Here is a 17,429-nt window from a genome sequence, read left to right as displayed (position 1 = left end):
TTTCTGGGAACTCACACGAGAACTTCCTAATGGGTCACCCATATTGAGATTGCTCTTGCGCGTTACTCGCTTAATTTCGGAGTTCCGATGAACTTCGAAGTCAGTGAGTCCCCAAAAGGTCTCGTGCTAGGTAGAGATGAGAATATACATATAAGATTTCCAGGATCCACTCCTCTGGACGATGTGGGATGTCACATTGTCATGTGTAAAAAAATTCGTAGCAATGCATACTATTGGATAGGGGATGTCATGTGACAGTGAAACTTTTATGTACATATGACTCCAACCAAAAATAATATTCTGAAAAGTGCAAATTAAAAATTAACTATAATACTTACACGTATTTTGTCCTAATACGTAGCTTAATTGATTTTGTTCTCTGCTGCAAATAACTCCATTTTGCTTCCCAATTCTAGCGGCAAAATAAAATTAATCATATCTTCTTGGATGGTCCCAATAAACTGAAGTCAATAGGTATATTATTTTGTTCTTAATAAACTTAAGTCAATAGGTATATGCTTTTTGTTCTAATAAATAGGGGCTCGTATAAGAGGTTTAAGTTCGAATTTGGTTGATAACAAGTTTGATATCAATTTATTCCCTTAACTCTCAAAGTATATGGTTGTTTAAAAAAAGTACTTTTAAGTGTTGGGAGAAGGGGGGGGTGGTGTTGGGTTGGGTTGGTTTTGGGCCAAAATTGAAATAAAATCGACCTAGTCAGTTGAGCCAAAATTGCAAACCGAAATCGATCAGGCTAGGTCTAAGATAGATGATGTCGGTTAACTGACAATGCTGGGTAGGTTTGGGTTGATTTTTGGTTTGTGGATGATGTCGGAGTGGGAGAGAAGAGCTGTCATCTGGAGAGATTCACGATGGTGGTGGTGGAGGAAGGAAGAATGGAGAACGCGGCTTGGAGGCTGCTGTGCTAAGTTTGAGAACTAAGTTTGAAAGTGAGATAAAAGAGGCCACAATAACAAACAACCAAAAAGTGATATCCATTAAACACCCAAAACGGGTCCATAAGAACAAACGGCCAAAAAGGCAAGAAAGTAAAGAAAATGTGATGTCGATGCAAACTAGGCAACAGAAAAGTCATCCTACAGATATAGACAAAACACCACCATCACCACTAAGGTCTCTATTCTTACTAAAACAAATAAAAGTAAACACACGGGTGGATTCGGTTAATTGATGTCCAAAAATTATAAGAACTACTCGTCAAACTGACTTTAATCGGTACGGTTCGGTATACTAACCGGAAAAAAAAAAAAAAAAAAAAAAAAAAAAAAAAAAAAACAAACCTAACTAAACCGTCGTCGTTGCGGTTTAGTCAGTTTTTTATTTAATTGCCCAGCCCTATCTTATTTAATATCTACATTAGTTTTTCAATTTTTTTAATGATATTTTTCGGCAAACAATTCTAAAATTATGGTTCGTGACAGTCTTGGGATGAGAAAATTTGGAATCATAAGCAAAGATACAAACAGTTGGCATTTTCTTTCAAGACACTACTACAAATGAGGGTCAATAGCCATTGGTTTCCATGGTAGAAGTCACAGTTACCGTCCATCTGTGGGGTTGGGACCAGGTACCGTCAATGAGCCTGGTGTTGACATAGCCACAGTAACTGTGCATATGTTTGTAGGAAAATAAATAAACATACCATTTTTTGCCAGTCTACACTTAGCTGCGGTTTACACCAATAGCATCATGCTTTGTGGCCACAGTTCTCTGTGGCTCACTGTGGCATGGAGATGATTAGCTACAAGCATTTGTGGTCTTTGACCCAAATTTTAGTAGCGAGAAGTTTAATAGAGATAGCTTGTCAACTTATTTTTGGAAATTTCGTTATAACTTTCAATAAATTAATAATTACACTACGGTGTGAAACGCTCCTTCCTCTTGATCGAAATTTCCAAGAAGATTTTATTGAGAGAAATAAATTCATCCTATCTCTTGTTGTACTTAATAATTTTTACTGAAAATGTGACTTTACCCCTTCAAACTCAATTTTTTTTACATAAAACCCACAATAATATATTTTTCTAACAAAAACCCAATGACTAGGCTCCACCTAAGCAAATTACCTAATCGAGATTGTGCGTCGTATTTAATATTATTTGGATTCCCCAAATTACCCTTAGTTAAGTCATTATAGCAGTTTATGTTGATATCAAAACGTTTTGAATTCAACAATAAATTTTCAGATTAATGTACCCTATTGCGATTTAATAAAAACCATGCTTTTGTTTTCTTTAAAACAAAAGGGGTAAAAAATGATGTGTCTAGTATGTTTTGTTTTATTTTTCGAACATCAATGTACCTATTTTTTTTGTTTTGAAAAGATTAGTGTACCTACTTAGTACTAATAGTTTTGGTCATTTTGAAAAATAATGCACCTGTTATTAAATTTTTGAATCTGGAAAATATAGGTAAATTAATTTATGTAGGTAAATTAGTATAAGATTTCGTACATGTTTATCATGGATCCTAAGCCTTTATTAGGTGGCATATTGTTAATATTTCTCGTATAAAATATATTTATCATTTAAATTAGTGAATCTACAAAATATAGGTAAATTAATTTGTATAGGTAAATTAGTATAATATTTCATACATGTTTGTCATGCATCCCAAGCCTCTATTTGTAGGCATATTATTGGTATTTCTCATATAAATATACTTATTAGGCAAACTATTGATGTTTCTCGTATAAAATATATTTTATTATTTACATTAGTGAATTTAAAAAATATAGGTAAATTAGTATAATATTTCATACATGTTTGTCATGCATTCTGAGCCTCTATTAGTAGGCATATTATCGATATTTCTCATATAAATACACTTATTAGGCATACTATTGATATTTCTTAGATAAATATACTTATTATTTAATCAACAAAATATAGGTAAATTTGTTGGTATAATATATTAACAGTATAGGAGCTTGTTGCTTATCATAATTAGGGTGAGTTATGATAACCTTTATTGACTTAATTAGGGAGTTGTGGCATAAGTTGTAAATATATTGTAACAATAGGTCACTTTTTTGCTTACATGTCAGTTTGTTTGAAAATTGGGTTTTATTTAGAGATTTAAATTTATATGGGTTTTTGTTTGCAATAGTACCTAAAATTACTACTGGAAAAATATATAAAAGATCATTTGGCCATGCGGGCTCTCCGTAATAATTATGACCCATCCCTTTAGCCAATTTAGCTCTTAACACAGGATCGTTCAAGTCAGGTTTTTTTGTTATTAGGATAGGTGAATTATTCTAGATCCATCCCCCAAAAGAACCGGACATGATAATTTTTCATCATCCAGCTCGAGCACGAATCAAACGAATCAAATGGATCCATATAAAAAAATTGATATGTTATCCATATCCACACATATATGAATGATTCTATGTAAGAAAACGGATTCCCTTTTTCGCAGTTGCAACAACTAACCATTGCAAGGAATTCAGTTCTTATAGATAAATGCTCAATACCCAAGTAGGCTTACAAAATTGATCATGATCAAATGCTTTATGGGTCGTCTCAGATCTTGCAATTGGCCTTTATCCCCTAAATATCGAGACTGTTTACATACAAAGCAAAGGATTTACTTGTTACTCATATAGTCTAGCCTCTGTTCTTCTTTAGATCCCTTGTTTCACTCCGATAGTATCATAAATCGAGTCAATGCAGAGGAAATGAATACATTTCTATACTATTTAGTAAGTGAAATATATAAAACATAATCCGGATTATGCCAATCACTTATTCTACTGGATCTTACGGAGCCTGTTCATATCATACACGACATGATCGGGTCTGATCATAGAAAAGATTCTCTTCAAACGAACCGGCCTATCTTCTGTATGGGGCTTACGCGGTGGTTGGAACAAAGACACATTTTTTTGTTGTGAATTCAAATGTGGCAGATAGATAAGGACATATATCTGCAAGGCCCGATCAATAGTTCAAGTCACACACTCCCATAATCCATTTTATCTTCGGAAAATTCACTTCAACTATGAGTGTCAAAAAAATAATACATTTTTGTAGAGTTGAAGAGAAATATCCCAATACATGTCTTATTTTTTTTCAATAATCCATATTTGTAGCAATGAAATACTAGTGTTCCTACCCCAAGTGATAGATGATTGATTACAAGATGGTATATATTCTTTATAAAGGACCAGAAATACCTTGCTTACGTATCATTGGGAAGTGCATTAACATAAATACGGCGGTAAGAAGAGGTAATACAAAAGTGTGTAAACTATAAAAACGAGTCAAAGTGGATTGTCCTACACTAGCACTTCCGCGTAATAACTCTACCAGAGGCGAGCCTATTACAGGAATAGCGTCTGGTACGCCTGTTACAATTTTTACTGCCCAATAACCAATTTGGTCCCGAGGTAAGGAATAACCAGTTACACCAAAAGATGCGGTCAATACACCCAAAACCACACCTGTAACCCAAGTCAATTCACGAGGTTTTTTAAAGCCGCCGGTGAGATACACGCGAAATACGTGCAGGATCATCATTAGGACCATCATACTTGCCGACCATCGATGAACTGATCGGATTAACCAACCAAAATTAGCTTCAGTCATTATATATTGAACAGAAGCAAAGGCCTCCGTAACGGTCGGACGATAATAAAAAGTCATAGCAAACCCGGTAGCTACTTGTACTAAAAAACAAGTAAGCGTAATTCCCCCTAGACAATAAAATATGTTGACGTGAGGAGGAACATATTTACTAGTTATATCATCGGCAATTGCCTGAATCTCAAGACGTTCTTCGAACCAATCATAGATTTTATTGAGATAGGTAAATCAAGGGGACCCCCCCGGAGAACCGTATATGAAAATTTCATCTTGTACGGCTCAAACAGAAACACCCAAATACTAGTTCTAACGGATGTGTGTAATATAAAGTTTGAAGTTTATTAATTCTATGATTTATGATTCAATTTTTTTTTTGAAGATACTAAAGAATAAAAATCCGAAAGCTCTTCTTTGTGGTTATAATGCCAAAAAATCAAGTCGGCTCATTCGTCTATATATTGATCGTTATAGGCCTCTTGAATCTTCTATTTACCTATTTTCTTTGGTGTTATTTATGTGTAATGCGGCTTTACTGCTGTTTTCTTTATTATTGATAGGAATTCTCTTGTTAAGACCCTATAGAATTGATTAAAACCTCAGATTCATACTAAAACCACGATGATTCAATAAAACCCTTTCAAACTAAGTCTAAGTCCCAAAATTCCCTGAGTAAGAACCATTGGATCATCACTTATTCAATGAATAGATATAATGACTAAAAATCCAAACCAAAGAAACCTTTGTTTTGTCCTTTGATCAAAATAAGCATAAACGAAAGTTTGAAAGAATAAAAATATTTCTATTTATAACTTCTAACTCTTTGAAAAAAATTTTTGAAGTCCGGACACGAGGTCTGACTATTAAGTATGAATCATAGTTCTAATAGTAATATATTTCATATATTCCGTGCTCCAGATACTAGAATGAATATCCGACGAAGTAAAACCATCTCTATCAAGATGACAGACCCATTCTCTGTACTATCCATAGGATCATTTATACCAAGTCACACACTCATATTCCGGAAATACAGAAACAAAGAAATTCCACGGTCAAACTACCAAAATAGAATGGGATAAAAATCAGAAACCTAAACGCTTCACTTTGTATTGAAAAAGCCAGTTAATGGTTCTTGGGAATCTAATTCATTGAAATTCCATCCAGTAAAATGGAAGAATTATAAATCTCCAAAATAATAGATAGGAATATCGCGAATAGAGCCATTGCGAGACCCATCAAAGGAGTAGTTCCCCACCCAGGAGCTACTTTACCATATTCTGAATTCAATGGTTTCAATAAACTCCCCGCATTAGTTCGTTTTGGGCGGCCAGATCTAGAACTACCTTCAACGGTTTGTGTAGCCATAATATTTTATATTCAGTAAGATCTGTTGACTTTGTATACCATTCCGTTGTAAATAAATGATCTTATCATAGATCCATTGAGGTCTTAAAACTTTATAATGTCTTAAAACTATATAATCATGGAAACAGCAACCCTAGTTGCCATCTTTTTATCTGGTTTACTTGTAAGTTTTACTGGGTACGCCTTATATACTGCTTTTGGGCAACCCTCTCAACAACTAAGAGATCCATTCGAGGAACACGGGGACTAGTTGAAGTACGGATCCTCCCAATATTGGGAGGATCCGTACTTCAATTGAGATAATGACAAATCATTTCACCTTTTTAGTTGGAACTTTAGGCGGGTCTCGAAAAAAGATAGCGAAAAAAATTATTCCTAGAGTTGAGACTAAAAGGAATGTATAAACCAATGCTTCCATAGATTCGATCGTGGTTTACAATTATAGCTTCCATACCTGTTTATTTGGGATCGTCTCCCGGATAAATAAAGAACAAGAGTCAAAGAAAAGGCAGTGATTCAAATCAAGATTTATCTGGTACCCCATCTAAAAATCACAAAAAGAAAATAAAAATGAAAAGTAACAAGTAACAAAGCATATTGTATCAGACTACTTGTCTTCTTGTAGTTGGATCTCCAAGTTTTTGGAATGCTCCAAATTCCACTTGAGCATCTAAATCTGGATCAATACCAGCAAAAACATCTCGAAACAAGGTTCTAGCACCATGCCAAATGTGTCCGAAGAAGAAGAGCAAAGCAAACGAAGCATGTCCAAAAGTAAACCAACCCCGTGGACTGCTACGAAAAACACCATCGGATTTCAAAGTAGCACGATCTAATTCAAAAATCTCACCCAATTGAGCACGTCTAGCATATTTTTTCACAGTAGTGGGATCGCTATAACTGACTCCGTTGAGTTCGCCGCCATAGAACTCGACAGTTACACCTACTTGTTCGACACTATATTTAGATTCCGCCCTTCTAAAAGGAACATCGGCTCTAACAATTCCGTCTCCGTCTACCAAAACAACTGGAAATGTTTCAAAAAAAGTAGGCATACGACGTACAAAAAGTTCGCGCCCCTCTTTATCTCTAAAGATAGGATGTCCTAACCACCCAACAGCTATTCCATCCCCGTTGTCCATTGAGCCCGCTCTGAATAACCCCCCCTTTGCCGGATTATTGCCGATGTAATCATAAAAAGCTAGTTTTTCGGGAATTTTAGACCAAGCTTCAGATAAACTTTGATTTTCAGCCAACCCAGCACCAATTCTTCGATATATTTCTTGTTGGAAGTATCCTTGATCCCATTGATAACGAGTGGGACCAAATAATTCAATCGGGGTAGTTGCTGAACCATACCACATAGTTCCAGCAACTACAAAAGCGACAAAAAAGACAGCAGCAATACTACTGGAAAGGACGGTTTCAATATTTCCCATACGTAATCCTTTGTATAGGCGTTGAGGTGGACGTACACTAAGATGGAATAGACCCGCCAATATGCCCAAGGTCCCTGCTGCAATATGATGAGAGGCTATTCCTCCCGGAACAAAAGGATCAAAACCCTCCACACCCCACGCTGGATTTACGGATTGTACCCTTCCAGTTAGTCCATAAGGATCGGACACCCATATTCCAGGACCATACAATCCTGTTACATGAAATGCACCAAAACCAAAGCAAGCCACCCCTGATAGAAATAAATGAATTCCAAAGATCTTAGGCAAATCCAAAGAGGGTTTTCCTGTACGTTCATCAGTAAATATTTCTAGATCCCAATACACCCAATGCCAGATAGCTGCCAAAAAGCACAAGCCCGAAAACACAATATGTGCCCCGGCCACACCTTCGTAACTCCAAATACCCGGATTCGTTACAGTACCCCCTGTGATACTCCAACCGCCCCATGAATTGGTTATTCCTAAACGAGTCATGAAGGGTATAACGAACATACCCTGTCTCCACATTGGATCAAGAACAGGATCAGAAGGATCAAAAACTGCTAATTCGTATAGAGCCATCGAACCGGCCCAACCAGCAACCAGAGCTGTATGCATTATATGGACAGAAATCAAACGACCGGGATCATTCAATACGACGGTATGAACACGATACCAAGGCAAACCCATGGAAATACCCCTTTATCAATGAAAAATAGACACAATGTAACTTTATTGCATTGGAAAAAACTATGCTGTGGACCCTCTTTTTAGTGGATTATCTTGGGGAAAGAATTAATATTTGTTTGATTTGTTTGATTCTTTTCAATTACTTTTAGTAATAATGAAACTATTTTGTTCGTAGGAACAAAAAGAAGCAGATCCATTCTACACCCGATAAGGACCAATACGCAATGGTAGGGGAGTTGATACCATTTTATATGAGTGAATGCATATATATATTTGTTCATCATTCAAAGGACTTATTTGTAATAATTTTCCTTTATTCATTTTGTCTTCTTTATCTTTTTTTATAAACTTAGTCAATCTATGGATAAAATATGATAAAGGCCAATATTAGTAGGACACTAAATCCATTGTTACGCTTTCACATCAAAGTGAGATATAGTACTTAATTTTTCTTTTATTTAATGCCTATTGGTGTTCCAAGAGTACCTTTTCGAAGTCCTGGAGAGGAAGATGCATTGTGGATTGACATATAGTGCGACTTGTCAGATATATTGGGTCATATGGTATTTCCCCATTCTCTTCCCCGAGCGAGATATCCTCCCCTTCGCCCAAGAAAGATTGATTGAATTATCAAAAATTTGGAGCGTGAAGTTCAATTAGATCCATTTTTTCGGGAGGGTATACAGATTAATATTATCAATTAGAATAATTTATGGTTATCTTGGTTAGGCCAATAAAATGAAGTATCCAGGCTCCGTTTAGAAAAAAACCGGTAAAAAATCTATTTATGATTACTAGTTCTATCATATTCTATTTCTTTATATATTTATAATAGAAGTGATCTCAAACTGTTAATCAATCGAGTAATATGATGAATGCATTGAATATCTGTTGTAAGACATGAAATAAATTGTAAAAAGGAAGTCGTAGCAAAAGGACGTGGTATTGGGGCATTTGTCATATATGTGCAAATCCAAATCGGGCGGATCTTTACTCGGAGTAGAGCATAAACCTAAAAAAATTGAAGAAGCCCATTCAGGAACAAGAAAATTACATCGCGATTGAGATTGTATCTCGATGAAACAATACATCAATGAAAAGTTAGTTAGATAAATTTAGTAATTTTTTTTTATAGATAAACAAAACAGGCCAAAACCCATCTTTTTTGAAAAATGAAAGAAAAGCCCCTTTTTATAAGTTAAAAGCCTGGTATGAAAAAAAAAATAATAATAAATAAAAGAAAGCGCTAGAATCTACATCTACACATTGATTCTTTTTTTTTTTTTTCGTTATTTTTGTTGAACCGTATGCATCAAAAGGTGCATGTACGGTTTCTAAGGGATACAACTTTATCCCAATCAACCGACTTTATCGAGAACGATTACTTTTTTTAGGCCAAGGGGTTGATAGCGAGATCTCGAATCAACTTATTGGTCTTATGGTATATCTCAGTATAGAGGATGATACCAAAGATCTATATTTGTTTATAAATTCTCCTGGCGGATGGGTAATACCCGGAGTAGCTATTTATGATACTATGCAATTTGTGCGACCAGATATACAGACAATATGCATGGGATTAGCCGCTTCAATGGGATCTTTTATTCTGGTCGGAGGAGAAATTACCAAACGTCTAGCATTCCCTCACGCTTGGCGCCAATGAGTTTTTTATTTGATTTGAGAGAAAAAAGAAGACTATGCCTTCGCGCTATATGAAATATTAATATTAAGTAATAATAGCATGGCACTTCGAATTCGATATGATAAATTTTTTTAACCCTTAAATTATGTATCGAAAGAGTAGTATGAGATAAAAGGTATTTCCGATTTTATCTAATCTATCGGGAGGCCTATTTCAGCGTCACAAACTTTTTTGTTTTCACGCCGGGAGGCTCTTAACAATATTTAGGTTATGAAAGAATATGAAAATAAAAAAAATCTCGTTTTTTTATTTGAAAAAAAAAAAAAAAGAAACTTTGGGATTGCTAAATAACAGACGAAATAAATATATAAAGCAACGGAGCCATCATAGTATTTTTGAACTACTCCAAAAACAAAAAGAAGGGTGGTTATTGGATCATTTACCAACCCGAGTCTGATAGACCCTATATTTAATTTAAATTTAATTTATTTGATATTTAAGTAAGGTAAAAACGAATTCCATTATAGAGCCGTATGCAATGCGTAAAAGATGCCTGTACGGTTGTTCAATTATATATTTTATTATTCTTTATCTCTTCACCTTATCATCATGCGAGATAGAATAAACATTTATTATGTTATATCATCAGGGTAATGATCCATCAACCTGCTAGTTCTTTTTATGAGGCACAGACGGGAGAATTTATCTTGGAAGTGGAAGAACTTTTGAAGCTGCGCGAAACCGTCACAAGGGTTTATGTACAAAGGACAGGCAAACCCTTATGGGTTGTATCCGAAGATATGGAAAGAGATGTTTTTATGTCAGCAACAGAAGCCCAAGCTCATGGAATTGTTGATCTTGTAGCGACTGAATAAAAAAGAAAAAATAACAAAAATTTCAGACGAATTGGTGATTTGAGATTTTATCTTCTTACCGGATTTAATATTCTATTCATTAATCTGATTTAAGATTCTATTCATTAATCTATTAATATAGAAATAAAATAATTCATAATCATCCGGTTAAGATCGATCTAAACCAGCCCATTATGTATATGATTCAATATGCCAACTATTAAACAGCTTATTAGAAACACAAGACAGCCAATCAGAAATGTCACGAAATCCCCCGCTCTTGGGGGATGTCCTCAGAGACGAGGAACATGTACTAGGGTGTATGTGCGACTCGTTCAGATCATGGGCTAGGACAAAAGAAAGAAAACAATTGATCCAGTATCAACGATCAGTACCAGTGAATAGACTAGAATGGAAGAACTCCATTCAATATCTAAAAATCAAAAAGATCTATCCTTCTATTGTGGTATCAAATGTATGGTTTCCGTTGGTGCAAATCCAATCAACTCCGTTTTAAATTTAAGATGAGAAAGAATTCTCCATTGATAGCAAATGATATCCATTAAGCAGGGGAAATACTATTTTAAAAAGCAGAAAAATTATGCCTTACTCTTGCAAGAACGGACTAACAGGGTCAGCTACTCAGCTAATCTTCATAATTAAATACCGTTACTGTATAAGTAGATCTCATTGTGAAAGACCTCGTACTGGATAATTATGGGTAGAGCCAAAGAGTGTGAACTGTACAAGTTAACAATAACATTGATTAAATGAAAGAAGGGCTCCGGTGTATAGAGAGGACCTCACCGTTTAAGAAGTAACCATAGAAACGATGGAACCCACTATATCCATTTATATTTACAACTTTTATGTGGTTTTGATACCTAATATCAATACAATTTTTTCTAGGCATTTCACCTAGAAAAAAAAAAAAAAAAAAAATCGTGGTCGGGAAGGTTATAGTAGCAAAAGCCATTGGAATTAAAATTTTATACATTGGAAGAATCCGTTTTGTTATTAATAGACTAGGATACGGGAAGGGAATAACTGAAAGAAAGGAAATCGATTAGTTATTCATCAAAGTTTCATTGATCATTTATTCATGCATTCTGAGCCTCTATTAGTAGGCATATTATCGATATTTCTCATATAAATACACTTATTAGGCATACTATTGATATTTCTTAGATAAATATACTTATTATTTAATCAACAAAATATAGGTAAATTTGTTGGTATAATATATTAACAGTATAGGAGCTTGTTGCTTATCATAATTAGGGTGAGTTATGATAACCTTTATTGACTTAATTAGGGAGTTGTGGCATAAGTTGTAAATATATTGTAACAATAGGTCACTTTTTTGCTTACATGTCAGTTTGTTTGAAAATTGGGTTTTATTTAGAGATTTAAATTTATATGGGTTTTCGTTTATTTGGATTCCCCAAATTACCCTTAGTTAAGTCATTATAGCAGTTTATGTTGATATCAAAACGTTTTGAATTCAACAATAAATTTTCAGATTAATGTACCCTATTGCGATTTAATAAAAACCATGCTTTTGTTTTCTTTAAAACAAAAGGGGTAAAAAATGATGTGTCTAGTATGTTTTGTTTTATTTTTCGAACATCAATGTACCTATTTTTTTTGTTTTGAAAAGATTAGTGTACCTACTTAGTACTAATAGTTTTGGTCATTTTGAAAAATAATGCACCTGTTATTAAATTTTTGAATCTGGAAAATATAGGTAAATTAATTTATGTAGGTAAATTAGTATAAGATTTCGTACATGTTTATCATGGATCCTAAGCCTCTATTAGGTGGCATATTGTTAATATTTCTCGTATAAAATATATTTATCATTTAAATTAGTGAATCTACAAAATATAGGTAAATTAATTTGTATAGGTAAATTAGTATAATATTTCATACATGTTTGTCATGCATCCCAAGCCTCTATTTGTAGGCATATTATTGGTATTTCTCATATAAATATACTTATTAGGCAAACTATTGATGTTTCTCGTATAAAATATATTTTATTATTTACATTAGTGAATTTAAAAAATATAGGTAAATTAGTATAATATTTCATACATGTTTGTTATGCATTCTGAGCCTCTATTAGTAGGCATATTATCGATATTTCTCATATAAATACACTTATTAGGCATACTATTGATATTTCTTAGATAAATATACTTATTATTTAATCAACAAAATATAGGTAAATTTGTTGGTATAATATATTAACAGTATAGGAGCTTGTTGCTTATCATAATTAGGGTGAGTTATGATAACCTTTATTGACTTAATTAGGGAGTTTTGGCATAAGTTGTAAATATATTGTAACAATAGGTCACTTTTTTGCTTACATGTCAGTTTGTTTGAAAATTGGGTTTTATTTAGAGATTTAAATTTATATGGGTTTTTGTTTATGAAATGTAATTTGTCATGGCTTATATCTAAAGAACCCTAATTTTTACACTATTAAAGAATATCAAAATAAAACAAAATTCTTCCACAATTTCTCCCACCTCAACTCGATCCTAATTTTTCCTGTCACATGCATATAATTATACTTAATGAAAGACCCATATTATAAACTAGGTAGCATAACAAACCAAATACCATAGGGTTTAATTAGTACCCTAAACCCTAAAAAATATAAGCAGATAACAAAATTCATTACTCAAATAAAAGTAATGAAATAGATTTATAATTAAATCAACAACCACAGAAATAAATAAATAAACCCTAAGGAAATCCAAAATAAACACATAAAGAACTAGTAATAGTTTTGGGTTCAAATCCCACTCTCAACCAAAACAAAAAAGATCTAATAATAGTTGATGCGGTTGTTGTTGGCGTTGCTTGAACTCTTGTTAGGGTAAACAGTTTTGGTGACCTTCTGTTCGATCTTAACTTCCGTAGTAAACCCTAGATCCTTGTCAACATTCTTGTGGGTGTAGGTTTTCTTGGCCTCTTGCTTGTGACCCATCTGCCCCGTGCGCCTGTCCACATAGTCTTGTTCCTTCAACATCTCCATATAACTGCTCGAAGATCCATCGTATCGGTTGTTGTACGAGGATCTCACTCGGGTCTGAACTTCATTGGACACGCTCATCTGTCTGTTGTTGGTCGAGGGGCGCCTCACGGCATAGCCACCATGGGCGTTCATCCGTATGCTGTCGGTCAAAGGCTCCGCCACAGTGTAGCCATTAGAAAACACGTTCTTCGGTGCGCTGTTGGTCGAGGGGGTCACCACGGCGTAGCCAGCACGATGAGTTTCCGGCTCGTGGACTTTGACGTAGCCAATAAAGGCAGTTTCAGGCTGGTTGCGGTAGGCCATTATGCGATATCAGGTGCGTTTAGGTTTGAGAGAGGTTGTGTTTTGTGGCTTTTGGAGTCCTATTTATAACACAACAGAGGAGTAAGCTTGAAGAAAGAGAAGTAAATGAAATTAGTAGAATATTCTTATTCTATACTAACTTACTAAAAATTCGTTAATTATATTGACACTTCATTCAAAAAGTTTATATGGAGATCTTTGTATTTCACTATACTCTTGATATTACCAGATTTTGCCTAAATACGCGCGGTAATTCTTTTAATTGGGGCCTAGAATATAGTTGCTTTCTTGTATTTTGCTAGATTTTTTACCAATAATATTTGTGAGATTTTGATTTTGATTTTTTGGAGTTATTATTATAGACATTCCTCAATTTTTTTTTTTTTTATTGTTCTGCTCTTTTTGTTTTGTATTCGACTTTCAAAAAAAATTCCCTCGGTGGGTTTTAACGTGGGAATATTAATTACAAATAGGGGTTTAGGAAACTTTTAGATTTCCAATAAATAATTGCTAACTTTCTCCTAACAATTAAAATATGTTCAACATCTTCAACGTGATTGTGCTATGTCAAATGAAAAATAGTCATGGAGAAGTGAAGAGATGATGGGTATCTATGTCCAGGCAACTTAGGCAATGCTAGGTTGCACCAAGGATGAAAAGGAGACTCATTTTTTATTCTAATCGGGAGAATGATCGGCGGTGTCGTGAAGTGGTGGAGAAACGTTGGAAGGAACAATTCTATGGGTCAAGAAGCAGGTTCCAACTATGTGAGAAGGTGAAAAGGGTTTAGGATAAAAAATTTTAAGTTGGAGAAGATGGAATGTTGGAACTCATCGAAGAGGAGAAATTTTAAGATCCGACGCCCAGATCACGTGTACTGTAAGGCCAAGGCTTACTCCACTCTTACCCTATTCTGGTCCCACCCTCTCTCTCATTTCCCTAGTCTGGTTTCCGGACAGAACGAGAAGAATATATCGTCCAAGAGGGCTACACGGTTGAACGAGGAAGTTCTTGCAGAGTACAAATTTCCATAGCTCAATCATGGGCGTTCACAGTATGTTTCCTACGTAAGTACGGGGATATTGGAAATTACTGGGATGGTGAAGCATTTCTTTACTACTGGTTGACGTTTGCAAAATTTGAATCCCACTCCTATAAGAAAAACAGAATGCGCCAGCGCCCGAACTCTAATTCGAATCTTCCTCAACATAGTTTCACAATATTACCTAGTAAAAAAGTAAAAAAAAAGAGACAAAAAATTCAATTTTTATTTCTGCAGGTAGTTCAATATTGGAAGAGAAGCAAGATTTCCTAGACAACTTTCAAATCTTTGAGCCATGCCGTATGTAGCGGACAGGGATCAGGCTTTCCTTCGGCAATTGCCTTCTCAGATAGAGAATAAAACCGACCGTTTCTCCATTTAAACTGCAAGCAGAAGGCAACCGTCACAGTGAAAACAAATTATTATTAAACTCGTCAAGTCATACGCATATATGGTACATATGCTTGCAAAACTCATCTCTTTGGCTTGCATGCATATCTAACCTCTTTAACTGCAGTAGGAAAGTGTGCAACCGCGCGTGCGTATGCACATAATCTGTCCTCCATGGCTTCTTCAAATACCAACCCCTACTCTGCAGAGGCAAGCTCTGCAATGGGACTAGACACCTGAAAACATGAATATCGGTCAAGTTTTTATCGGTTCCCTTTCTCAACATATAACCAATATGATGAGCCAACCTTTCCTCCCTAACTCCAAAAAATTTGTATGGACTCCATACCCACGCTAACCTAAAAGTGGTTTCATGTCAAGAAATTTCTTTGTCAATGAAATGAGAGATGTCCATTCTGATGCAAGCATTTGGCCATGATACCTAGCATGGCGAACCCAACCCAGAGAGCTGGATGTAAGCCAAGAAAAACCGGATAGCACCACACACCCCAGATAGAATTTACTTTTAACCACCCAAGTTGGTTCATCCTCTTTAAAATAAATGCACTTCAACACCAACCTAACTTTATATTTCCCAATAATACTACTAGGTCTCGCCCATAACTAGTAACCTTCAGCATTCTGTAACAAAACCATGTTAATGGAACAAAACCTCTGAGGTTTGTTAAACAAGTCGCGAAAATAATGACATAAATGAGATATTAGCATGTCGGTTTCTATTGTTAAAACCTGTGTTGTTTTTACTTGAAAGTCATATGCTTCCCAGAAAAAAGACATAAATAAATAAAAACTACGAAGTCATGGATAATGATGAAGTAAAAATACATGCCAAAGTAAGTAACCTTAGAATTCCTAAACCCTAAACCCAACCTAATCATGAAGTAGAAATTGTTTTGGATAAAGATCCTACTCCACCATCAACATGCCAAAGGCAGAATTACATTTATTTTCTCTTCTTTCAACTCTAAAAGAAAAGTTAAACGTAAAGAAAGATTACCTCAGAGCGGTTTTCTTTCTCTACACCACCTACAGTTGTTCCTGGATGACGAGCTCCAACAAGCATGAGTGCTGAAATCCAAATCAACTTCTCTAACATCTGCTTCTGAAATTTTTCCTAGTTGAGAACCTACTTTATGTTTTCATTCATTAGTAAAAGAGTAACGCAACAGAAAAAACAATTCCAAATTAGTGCAGAATGCTATGGAGATATTATTCTTTTACTTTGCAAGTGAGGCCTCCAGCATGTAATCTATCAGCTACTGTCGATGCCCACTTCCCATATGATGCAGTCAGTCCTTCAGGATTGGTATCAGTCTTTCCATCAACAGGAGGTTCTCCAAGCTTGGAGACAGCAAAATATGCTAGTACTTGGTCAGCATCACCAAGAACTTTACTTCCAAACCATGGTTCCAGCATTCCATTCTGTAAAAAAACCAAATCTGCCAGATTGTCAAGTCCATTGGGTCAAGCAAACCAAGAAGCAAAAATCCAAATTAAATTTTCCAAATGAAAAGTAAAGTAAAAAGTCCAGTTAAAGCCATTCACGAAAAAATGTATTATGATATTTTCCCCACTTTCGCCAATTTTGGCAAGCAACAAAACTTGAAAATAAGGAGAGGAGGAGCAAGTTATATAGACTTGATTCACTTGTAACATGTAATTTAACTGAATGTGAATAGTTATAAAATTATTATGTTAATAAGATGAAATTGCTCTGAAAGAGTAGACAAAATTTACAAACCTATACCATTAAAACTAGTTTTTGTCCATACAACGCATCACAATAGATTTGCCTACTTAATTTCCCACACCATTGTTCTCTACTCCCCTTCTCTAGAAGCAAAACACAAAATCCCGCGCTTTCCGATGCTTATTCAAATTCAAACATCTTTGACCCCACCAGAGAGAGCCCCACCCCTACAATGTGTGGGACCAAAACCACATATGACCCCACCATTGTGCTGATGTAGCAGAACAGAGGTGGATCTTGTCTGAATAAATTTTGAGACATCTATTACCGTACA

At 35.0% G+C, this 17,429-nt stretch overlaps 2 pseudogenes across 3 annotated transcripts; both read right to left on the bottom strand.

Annotated features, from left to right (window-relative positions):
• Positions 1 to 3,984: 3,984 nt before the first annotated feature.
• On the bottom strand, positions 3,985 to 8,291 carry LOC148689653 (photosystem II CP47 reaction center protein pseudogene; annotated as a pseudogene). 2 transcript variants are annotated; one of them, XR_015958532.1, is made up of 2 exons: positions 6,295 to 8,291; positions 3,985 to 6,239 (listed from the first exon to the last, which is right to left on the bottom strand). The product of XR_015958532.1 is annotated as a photosystem II CP47 reaction center protein pseudogene, transcript variant X1 (transcript). The 2 variants fall into 2 exon arrangements; XR_015958533.1 differs by having other exon boundaries at positions 6,310 to 8,291.
• A 6,909-nt stretch (positions 8,292 to 15,200) lies between these two features.
• LOC137708924 (uncharacterized) lies at positions 15,201 to 16,986 on the bottom strand (annotated as a pseudogene). Its single transcript, XR_015958249.1, has 4 exons — positions 16,627 to 16,986; positions 16,403 to 16,531; positions 15,498 to 15,620; positions 15,201 to 15,377 (listed from the first exon to the last, which is right to left on the bottom strand). The product of XR_015958249.1 is annotated as an uncharacterized LOC137708924 (transcript).
• Positions 16,987 to 17,429: the final 443 nt, after the last annotated feature.

The sequence above is a fragment of the Pyrus communis genome, chromosome 17 (assembly GCF_041283825.1).
Source record: "Pyrus communis isolate YQ-2024b chromosome 17, ASM4128382v1, whole genome shotgun sequence".
Lineage (NCBI taxonomy): Eukaryota > Viridiplantae > Streptophyta > Magnoliopsida > Rosales > Rosaceae > Pyrus > Pyrus communis.
Note: the sequence above shows the minus strand (reverse complement) of the source record. Positions and strands in the feature narration are given on the sequence as shown.